Here is an 11236-nt window from a genome sequence, read left to right as displayed (position 1 = left end):
TGGATACGCTCCTAAGGTTGAACATGATCGGGATTGTAAAGTACAGGGTATCAATTTAGAGGATTTGAACGTAAGGGTCTGTATGCATTGAGCTCTACAATTTTAGGGTTTAAATCAGACTTCACCCTGTCCTACGCCAAAATAAGTGCAAATGCACCAGACGTCTCGTCCAGCAGCAACCCTGCTAGGCTGATACTTGCCATGCGCCGGCCGGAAAGCACTGGTGCGCCGGCCAAAAGCTTGAGTTGTTAGTCATGTCCAATTGTCCATTAGCACGGTGATTAGTGGCAGCACTAGATTCTTAGCGAAGTGACATCAAGATTGCAGTATTTGTCTCTAGTATTTGAGACTGATTAGTGGTGGCACTAGATTCTTAGTGGGTGACATCAAGCTAGATTGCATTTGCGCGCGCACACGCACGCACAAAACAAACAAGACCGCATTGCGCGCGTTTGTTTACTCCCGCAGGTGGTTCGTCTATTGCCTAGTGGTACTGAGTAGTATTTATTTCCTCCGGCGATTTTTTTCAACGAAATCAAAAGTAGTCTGGCAACAGGCATCTCGCCCCGTTCAATGTATGTTGATTGGAGTTTGATGATGGACGTACATATGATAAAAACAAGTACACATATATGCCTGTGGTGCTGCCCCCAGTTGCCATGTGACGCCACGCCAAGGCCACGGTGATGTGGAGACGCGGACACCAGAAGATGGACGGCCGTGTACATTTGAGCTATATATAAACTCGAAAGTTAGTTGGGCACGAGATTGTGGTCTGTGGCGACCCCTTGGCAGCTTTGGCCTCTTGAGCTGCCAAATAATTCTCTTTAAAATAGAGTTTCGGGACTAGCGCCGTGCCCGTCAAACCTGCACTACCTCAGGGATGGGCTGAGCTTCATGTGATAATCAAATTTGTCTCCCATTTCTGTCAGGGTTGTTTTTTGTCTCACGTTATCGTCAAAACGATTGTATATCGTTGGAGATAAGAACGAAACGTGCATGCACGAGGCTCCAGCTGAACCGGTGAACGATGCCATGCATCGCAGGGTAGGACGTTTTTGGAGCCCGAAGTCAATGTCCATCTGTAGGCATCCATGCATGCATGGATCCTAGTCCAAGTCAATCGCTTGTAAACAACAACTTCAGGGGCTAAAACAATGCCAATGGACCTCAGAGCCCCTCTCTGGAGCAGTATTATACAGCCACTACTCATGCATCGGGTACACTTATGTAAGTTATAATATACAGTGCCATTTTTGTAATCCCGAATGCGACAAGCCATGCGGTTTAAGTGGGAATCTTCGTGTGCAATGTAGATGGGCAGATACAATGTACAACTAGTCAGAAAGAATGGAAAAAAATCAAAGCTACCAAAAAACAATTCACCTCAGCTTTTCTGTTTCTAGTTGCTCGATCATGTACTTGAAGAAATGAACGAGATGCTATACCATATATGTATATCAATCTTATTGTAAATACTGTGTTAATTCAAACAGCAGAAAATGATATCTATTAGCATGGTCGATAAACTGATAGAAAGTGATCCATTTGTCCCGGTTTCAAAGGCCCATTAGCCCCGGTTCTCGAACGGGGACTAAAGGGTCGGGACTATTAGCATGGTCGATATTTGAGACGGTGTGTGTTTGGTTTGATCCCAGCTGGGTTGCCCCAGCAAACATTTCACTAGCCCAAAATTCAGTTAGGATTTTTTTTTTCTTCTTCTTCTTTTTTTAAACAAAGCAGAAGATTTGCCATTGTCATTGATTAAGAGAGAGGTTTTTACAAAAACCCGCAAGGTGGGGGTAAGGAGTCTACTCCTGCGACATTACATTACACAGGTGTTTAGCGCCTGCAAGCGCCCAAATAGGAGCCTCCTCCTTTATCCTAGTAGAAACCATGGCCACTGTTGTGGCGATAATTAGGCCAGCCCCGATGCTGCAGCTTGTCCGCTGTCCAAACATGATCCTAAATAACGAGCCAAGCGAAAAATTTGCATTTCGGGGGAGCCCAAACTTTCCAAACGGACGTGTCCATGTTGCTCCTGAGGTGCCCTCAAACTGCGCATGTACGCCGAAGGAGTGGAATACTCGCCATTTGTTGTGAGCTTTCAAAGGATAGTATCTCGGATGCCGGCAACGAGGTTGATCCGAGACACTCTTCCCAAAGAAGGATGAACTCCTCGATGTGCCCCAAGGATAGGCCGTGGGTGTTCACTTGGTTGACCCAAAAATTGTTCAGAAGTGCCTTTTGGACTATGCACGTCTTTTTCTTAGAGATGTCGTAAAGAGCGGGTGCCATGTCTTTCCGCCTGGTCGCATCTAGCGAGGAGGAGTTCCAGAAGCTCGCGATGCAACCGTCTCCGATGCGAACCGTGGTGGCACCAACGAGAAAGTCTATGTCCTTGCCCGTACATGATGTTCCAGAACCTAGCCAAAGCTTGGGGGGTCTGCCCATTCATACCAAAGCCAATGAAGACAAAAGGCGGAGGCAAATTTCTCGAGGATGAGCACTCCAAGACCACCAAAAATCTTTAGCTTGCACACCAGTTCCCAATTGACTTGGCATTTTCCTCTCGTGACCTTATCACAACCTGGCCATAGTACGCGCGTCACAAACTATCAATCTTCTCTCTGACCTCCACCGACAAATCAAGAGGCGTGAGATGGTAAATTGCAATGGTCATTAGCACCGCCTTGACGAGAACAATACGACCAGGGGTGGTAACGTGCCTGCCCGCCCATGGCAAGAGCTTGCCAGCGATCTTGTCACCTAAATATTGGAAACTGTAAGTGCATCTAGTGCCCCTTAGTGATTTTGATGTATTGAAGACTTATAGGTTAAGAGACTAACACGTTTGTGAGTGTACACAGTCTCTATAAGTCGCAGAGGACTTTGAGTTATTCGAAGAATATCGACCCCTAAAAATGAATGTCTACATCTGAAGACTTTGATAATTCCTCGAAGATTTTGAAAGCGGGGAAATTGGCGTGTCCTTGAAGACATTGATGCGAGGACTTTGAAGTGTGAAGACTTTTGTTTTCGTAGTGTCATTTCCTTTCTTTTGAGTCATAGGAACACCGTACTGTTAAAGGGTGTTGAGGCATAGTTTATGCCTAAGTAATTTTGATGATTGATGACAGTACCGTACAGGACTAATCGTGTGTGTCAAGGTTTCAGGTAACACTCGTCAACGGCACAAGACGACACGTCTCCTCTCTTCTGGAACGGAAGCACGACGCTCTCTACGATTCTCTTTATTTGAGTCATAGGAAAGCCGTACTATTAAGAGGGGATCCGTAGTGGAAAGGTTTGGGTGGAATCTATCTTTACACACGCACACTTCACATTCTCCCCTTCCTTGTTTGGAGCGGCCCTCGCCTATTTCGTCTTGAGTTTTTATGCAAAATGGTCCCCAGCGGTAGTACCGCTGGACTGCTAGCGGTAGTACCGCTGCACCCAGCGGTAGTACCGCCCCTGGTCAGCGGTAGTACCGCTCCAGGTGTTTTGTTCCACCTGCCTAGCGGTAGTTTGTGGACGGACCCTTTTGCGAAGACTTTCCCGGCGGTAGTAGTGCTCGTGCACTACCAAGGGGCCGGCGGTAGTACCGCTGGTGTCAGCGGTAGTACCGCTGGAGGCCCAGCGGTAGTACCGTTGCAGCCGGCGGTAGTACCGCCAGGCAGCGGTAGTACCGCTCAGGCTCAGCGGTAGTACCGCTGGTTCTCGGGCAGAGAGTGGGAAAACGGTCTGATTTCCCCCCCCCACTATATAAAGGGTTCTTCTAGCTGAGGAACCCTATCTCTTACCTCTCTAAGCTGCATTGTTGCTCCACAAGCTCTAAAGTGCCCGATCTCTCTCCCTAGCCAATCAAACTTGTTGATTCTTTAGGGATTGGGTGAGAAGGCCTAGATCCACACTTCCACCAAGAGAAAAGTTGATTCCCCCACCAATCCCTTGCGGATCTTGTTACTCTTGGGTGTTTGAGCATCCTAGACGGTTGAGGTCACCTCGAAGCCATATTCCATTATGGTGAAGCTTCGTGGTTTAGTTGGGAGCCTCCAAGCTTTGTGTGGAGTTGCCCCAACCTTGTTTGTAAAGGTTCGGTCGCCGCCTTCAAGGGCACCTATAGTGGAATCACGGTACCTTGCATCGTGCGAGGGCGTGAGGAGAATACGGTGGCCTTAGTGGCTTTTTGGGGAGCATTGTGCCTCCACACCGCTCCAACCGAGACGTACTTCCTGTCAAAGGGAAGGAACTTCGGTAGCACATCCTCGTATCCATCGGTTCCACTTGTGGTTATCTCTAACCTTTACTTTGTATTTGCTTTTGCTTGTGACTATATCTTACTTGTCTTAATAGCTCTTGTTGTTAGCTTCTATAGGGGTCACCTCTTTGTCATATTATTTGCGAACCCGTATAGTGTTTACCTTAACTTGTTAAGATTAATTAAAAAGTGGTTGTTGTCTATTCACCCCCCTCTAGCCAACCATATCGATCCTTTCAAAGGGGTCGAGGTAAAACTAAGGAAAAGTTTCCAAGTGATGCTCATCTCGAAGCCTACACATACCCAATCCTTTGAGTGAAGCCTTTGGAAATCTTTTATAGTTTAGTCAATTTCTTCAGTGACAAAGACGAAGATCTTCTCGTCTTTGAGGAAATTGCTCTAACCGAAGATTTAGGTTTTTAGCACTGCGAATTACCTAAGAGTGAGGAATATGAGAGACATGAGGACTTTCATAGCTTGAAAGTTCCGATAGTTGTTGCGCCGCGCGCCAAGTGTCCCCAAACCTTATCCACATAACGGTCATATCATTGGGGCATTTATGTCAAATCATGTCGGGATTACTCCCAGGCTATAAATAGCCACCCCCATAAGCACTAGTCGGTTGGCTGCTCCACGAGAGAACTTGACACCTCTCCTTTGAGAGCAATCCATTCCTTGAAGACTTTGAGAGAAAATCATCAGTGAGGAAAAAAACCCAAACACCCAAACTAAAACCCAAAAAGCCAACCTAATTGAGCATCACTGAAGAGATTATTCCTGTGTGGAACCGACGCTTGTTACCTTTGAAGACTATTCATCTTCGAAATGGTTAGGCGTCACTAGTCTAGAGAATCCAAAAGTAAATTGTGGATTGTGGGGTGACCGAGTTTGTGAGGGTTTGGAAGTCCGCCAAGAAGACTTATCACGAGTGTTGGGAAAGGAATGTGTGTCCTTAGCTCAAGGAGAATACGGTAAGGACATAATGTCCTTGGACCGTGTGTCCTTTGGTTTAAATACCAAGCCATTTCAAACCAGACATATGACTGTCACAATAGTTGTAACTGGGTCATCAAATCACTGTCTCCATCAAGTACATGGTTCTATTTCCTCAACCCTTCGGTTTCTCCATTCACGTGTTGATGAAATTGATCATTCCTGTTTGAAGAATTTGACTGAAGACTTTATCAATTTCCTCATCTCAAATTCTTCACATCACTTGTTCTTCACGTGCTTATCTTGATCATGCTACTCGCGCTAAGTGTGTGCTTCATTTCATCATGGTGATTATGCTTTTCCTGTGTTGCGCTTACGCCTGAGTACTTATTCCGCTACAAGTTGTTCGCGACTTAGCAATTTCCTCACAAGGAAATTCCTCACTGACGAATTCAAAAAAATTTACCTATTCACCCCCTCTAGTTGATATAACGCACTTTTAATTGGTATCACGGCAAGGTACTCCCTTGTTCTATGTGATTTTGGTTTTAGTTATGTCAACCGGAGGTACAATCAAGGTCACTGCGAGCTGTCCTACCTTTAAAGGGACATACTACCCCTAGTGGAAGAACAAGATGTGCATGCATCTTGAAGCAATTGACAAAGATCTATGGTATGTTGTGGCAAAGGGTGTTCCCACTGTATCTCAAGCTCTCAACGATGCTGATGTGTAGAGACTCAAGCAACTCGACTCTCATGCGAACAATATCATCTGTGGCCATGTGAGCAAAGGATAGTATGGCAGAGTGAGTGCTTTGGGATTTGCAAAACTCATTTGGGACATGTTGTCCAAAGTCAGTGAAGGAGTCTCTACTCAACGTGACTCTTGGGTTGATGTTCTTCGCAATGTCTCCAACCGCTTCAAAAGACTCGATAACGAAAATTGTCAGGAAACCGTCGATCGTCTCACTATATGTTCAATAAGCTACATGCTCTTGGGGCCACTGACATAACCGACCATGAGATGGTGAAGAAATTGGTGAGATCTCTTGATTCTTCATTCAATACACTGGTTCTGATGATTCACAAGCGTAGAGACTACAAATTGCTAGATCCTGTCGATATTCTTGAGAGACTCAATACTCATGAATTCCAACAAGCTCAGAAGAGAGTTCTCTATGGACCAATCTATGGAAGATCACGTGCGCTGAAGGCAAAGGTTGTTTCCTCATCTAAAGAAGAAGAATCTGATTGCATTCCTGGTGATCCTGAAGAACTTGGTCAGGAACTTGTTATGCTTGTGAGGAAATTCCAGAAGTTCGCTAGACGAGGTCAGTTCGAAAAATATTCAAGAAGAGATGTGAGGAAATCATAATATTCATATGAAGAATACAAGAAAAGAACCTGCCATAAGCGTGAGAAGTTTGGTCAATACATTGCTGATTGTCCTCACCGGGAAAAGGAATCAAAGAAGAAGAAGTACAAGGATGTCAGTTCTGATGACTCGAAGAAAAAGAAGAAATCTTCAAAATCCTCATCATCAAAGTCCTCATCGCACAAGAAGAACAGTTTCACAAAGGCTCGTGCTCTTATTGGCAAGGAAATGCATTTTGAGGAAGAATCTCTGGAATGTGATGAAGAGGAAGGATCTGAGGATGAGTGAGAGTGTGGTGTGGCAAATCTAGCCCTTTATACCACAGTTGTCAGCAAGTCCATCTTCGACCTCGAAGAAAATGACAACGTCAACAACACTGGTGACTGTGACAATGACTTTGCTCCCACCTATTGTTTCATGGCAAAAGGTGCCAAGGTACCCAAACACACTTCCTCTTCTGACTCAAGTGATAGTGAACCTGATGACTATCAGAAACCAAGTTATTACAAACTTTCTAATATTGCCAGTAAGCAGCAAAATGCTCTTGAAAAGCTTTAGAAACTGCTAGACAAAAGCGATGACCTTTTGAACAAGGAAATGGATCAGACTCAAATCCTGACTCGTGATGTTCAAAGTCTTCAGTCTATGTTTGATGGTCTTCAAGAATGTCATAACACTCTCTTGGCTGATCAAGGGAAACTTTCTTATGAATTTCTTTAGAGTAATCAAGATCTTGAGAAACTAAGAGCGTCTCATGATGATCTTCAAAACAAAAATGATTCTTTGCTCGCTCAACTGGTCACGTCCGCTCGGGAAGAATTTATTACACCATGCTTAAATGCATAGAACGTGAATCTCCTAATTCTTCACCAGAAAGTTAAATTGCTTCTATTGGTACAAATTATTCAAATGTATTTGTGGTCACAAATTCCTCACTTGAGGAAACCACAAAGTTAAAAGGAATTGTATGTGATAGGCACAAACAAAAGTCTCAAAGGGTATCAAACCCTTTGTGATGTGCTCAAAAAGGAGATTGTGAAGAGAAACCCTAGGAAAGAGGGTATTGCATTTGAGATGAAATTGAATGTTGATGGATCATACTGGAAACCTGAGAAGTATCCCAGAACCTCATGGGTTGCTGCGAAAGGACCTCCTCTTGATCCATCTACATTATCAGGCTTTGCATGTGAAACTTCATATTCCTCTCATGAGTCATTTGACTCCAACTATAAATTATTCAAAAATCAAAATGGTGAAGTATTTGCTAGATATGTTGGAACTAACTGTAGGAATGGACCACCCTTGAGGAAAAACTGGGTTCCTAGAAGCAGCTTGGAAAGTCTTCAGGTGAATGTCCTCATGACAGTGCCCGTGAAGAACAGGAACCCCAGATCAAATTCCTCAAGTGGATCAAAGTCTTCACGGGGATCAAATTCCTCATATGGTCAAAAAAATTCTCATACTCATGCTAATACTTATGGTATGCACAGAAACTACAAGGGTCATGATGCACTATTCCTCAAATCATTATGTTCATAAATCCTTGAAGAATTTATCTGCATATGCATTCGAGTACACTAACCCCCCCTCCTGTGAAACGAAGTGCATTAGCTTGAATGCGTAAATTCTTATATGGTGCTCGCAGGATGATGAACTCCTTGCCACCCCTTCACATGTGGGTGGTGAAGAAATTGAACTAACCACTTATGCAGGTGAGGTCTCTAGATGAACATAATCATTTGAAGAATTTGCTGGAGACATTAGGAAATGCTTGATAGGACGCAAGCTAATCATGATGAAATGATTATCATTTCACACATCCTCATATTATCTTAACTCTACACTATGTGATGAAATTCAAGTGTGATGAGTTTGATATCATATTCTTCACTCTGACGCATATGAGATGGTAAGTTGTACTAATTCATCTGCAGGATGACAACCCCAAAACCATTGAGTGGGTTCTTGACAGTGGATGTACTAATCACATGACTCGTGACAAGAGTCTATTGATGAACATTCCATTAACTCCATCATCACTGAAGCATAACACCTACATAGACAAAGGAAAAAAAGCAAGATATTTGGTCTTGATAAGGTTGCTATATCTAGGGACCGACACATGGACAAAGTCATGCTTGTCGGATCCCTTGGGCTTAACCTCATGTCAGTCTCAATGCTTTATGATCTTGATAAGATTGTCATATTTGGCAAATATCGTTGCGTAGTTATCATGGAATTTCACAAATCCAAAGTCTTCGAAGGCTTTAGGAGAGGAGACTTATACATTGTTGATTTCTCTAGAGGTCCACAACCGACCACGTGTCTACTTGCAAAAGCCTCAGAGGGTTGGCTATGGCATCGACGACTTGGTCATGCAGGTATGAGGAATCTTCACACTCTTGCAAAGAAGAAGCATGTCATTGGTATCAAGGGTGTCAAATTCCTCATGTCATTGCAAAGAAGAAGCATGTCATTGGATCATCTATGCGGGGCTTGTGAGTCTAGAAAGATGACCAGATCCAAGCACCCCTCGAAGACTATCATGACCACCACTTGTCCTTTTGAATTGCTTCACATGGACCTCTTTGGACCTATTCATTATGCTACACTAACCAATGCAACATCACTATATGGCTTTGTCATTTTTCATGATTATTCACGTTAAACTTGGGTGCATATTATTTGTTACAAAACTGAAGTGCAGGAAGTCTTCCAACGATTTTCCTCAAGGGCCTCGACGAACTTCAGCGTCAAGATGAAGCATATCAAGAGTTATAATGGGATTGAGTTCAAAAATACTGGTCTTGATGATTATCTTGATGAACTTCGTATTACTCATGAGTTGTCTGCCCCATATACTCCTCAATAGAATGGCATCGTGGAGCGCAAGAACAAGACTCTTGATGAGATGGCTTGCACTATACTTGAAGAATATCAGAACCCTCGTCGCTTCTGGCCTGAGGCAATCAACACTGCCTACCACATCACCCACACGGGTATATCTTAACAAATTCCTCAAGAAGACCTCATATGAACTCCTCACTTACAAGAAACCCAATGTAAGTTATTTCAATGTCTTCTGTGCAAGATGCTAGATTAGGAATCCTCACCACAGTTCTAAATTTGCACTGAAAGCACATGAGGGTTTTATGCTTGGTTATGGAAAAGAATCGCATACCTACAGAGTCTTTGACAACTACCACAACAAAGTTGTTGAAACTATAGATGTGCGGTTTGATGAAACTAACGGCTCGCAAAGGGAGCACATGTCTCTTGTGCTAGATGAAATGCCTCCTGAGGAATCCATTAGGTTCAAGGTTACCGAAGATATCAACCCCACTGAAGAACCTCTGTGTGTTGAAGAAGTCATCCCAAACAACGAAGAAATTCGAGCTGGTGCACCTGAGGAAATTGTTATTGATCAAATTCCTAAACCCGAACAAAGTCTTCAAACTACGAATCCAAGGGATGCAAATGAAGTGCAAATTGACAAAATCCTCGATGACATCAATGCACGAGGTCCCCTCACTAGCTCAAAAGCTTCACATTTAGCTAACTTTTGTGGGCACTCTTCCTTTGTGTCTATCACAGAACCCACAAAGGTAGATGAAGCGTGAGTGGATTCAAGCAATGCAAGAGGAACTTCATCAATTGAAGCTTAACAATGTGTGGGAACTTGTCAAGAAGTCTGAATCCCGCAAGCACAATATCATTGTACCAAGTGGATCTACCGAAACAAGCAAGACAAAGATGGCCAGGTAGTGAGGAATAAGGCATGACTTGTAGCGCAAGGCTACACACAGGTTGAAGTAATTAACTTTGTTGAAACTTTTGCACCTGTTGATAGACTTGAAGCTATTCGTGTATTGCTTGCTTATGCTAATCATCACAATATCAACTTATATCAAATGGATGTGAAAAGTGCATTCCTCAATGGTAAGCTTGAGGAAGAAGTATATGTTGCTCAGCCCCCGGGTTTTGAAGACCCAAAGCATTGTGACAAAGTCTTGAGACTCAACAAGGCTCTCTATGGCCTCAAGCAGGCCCCTCGGGAGTGGTATGGCACGTTGAAGGAATTCCTCATGAAGAAAGGCTTCAAACCCGGTTCACTTGATCCAACTCTTTTCACAAAATCCTATGAGAATGAACTATTCATGTGCAAAATATATGTAGACGATATTATCTTTGGTTGTACTCACAAACGATATAGTGATGAATTTGGCTAGATGAAGGGTTAAGAATATCAAATGCCCATGATGGGGGTGTTGAAATTTTTCCTAGGTCCCCAAATTAGTCAACAATGCAATGGCATATTCATCTCTCAAGAGAAATATCTCAAGGATGTCAGGACGAAATTCGGCATGCAAGAGTGCAAAGTCGTCAAGATTCCAATGCCTACCAATGGCCACCTCTGCACTCACGAAAATGGTAAAGAATTTGATCAGAAGGTATATCGCTCCATGATTAGCTCTGTATTGTACCTATGTGCATCTAGGTGAGATATTATGCTTAGTGTTTGCATGTGTGCCCATTTCCAAACAACACCAAAGGAATCACACCATAAGGCTGTGAAGCATATTCTTCAATATCTAGCTCACACACCAATGCTAGGATTATGGCACCCCAAGGGATCAAATCTTCATTGATACACCTCCAACGCATCG

The sequence above is a fragment of the Hordeum vulgare genome, chromosome 5H (genome assembly GCF_904849725.1).
Source record: "Hordeum vulgare subsp. vulgare chromosome 5H, MorexV3_pseudomolecules_assembly, whole genome shotgun sequence".
In the NCBI taxonomy this organism is placed as follows: Eukaryota; Viridiplantae; Streptophyta; class Magnoliopsida; order Poales; family Poaceae; genus Hordeum; species Hordeum vulgare.
Note: the sequence above shows the minus strand (reverse complement) of the source record.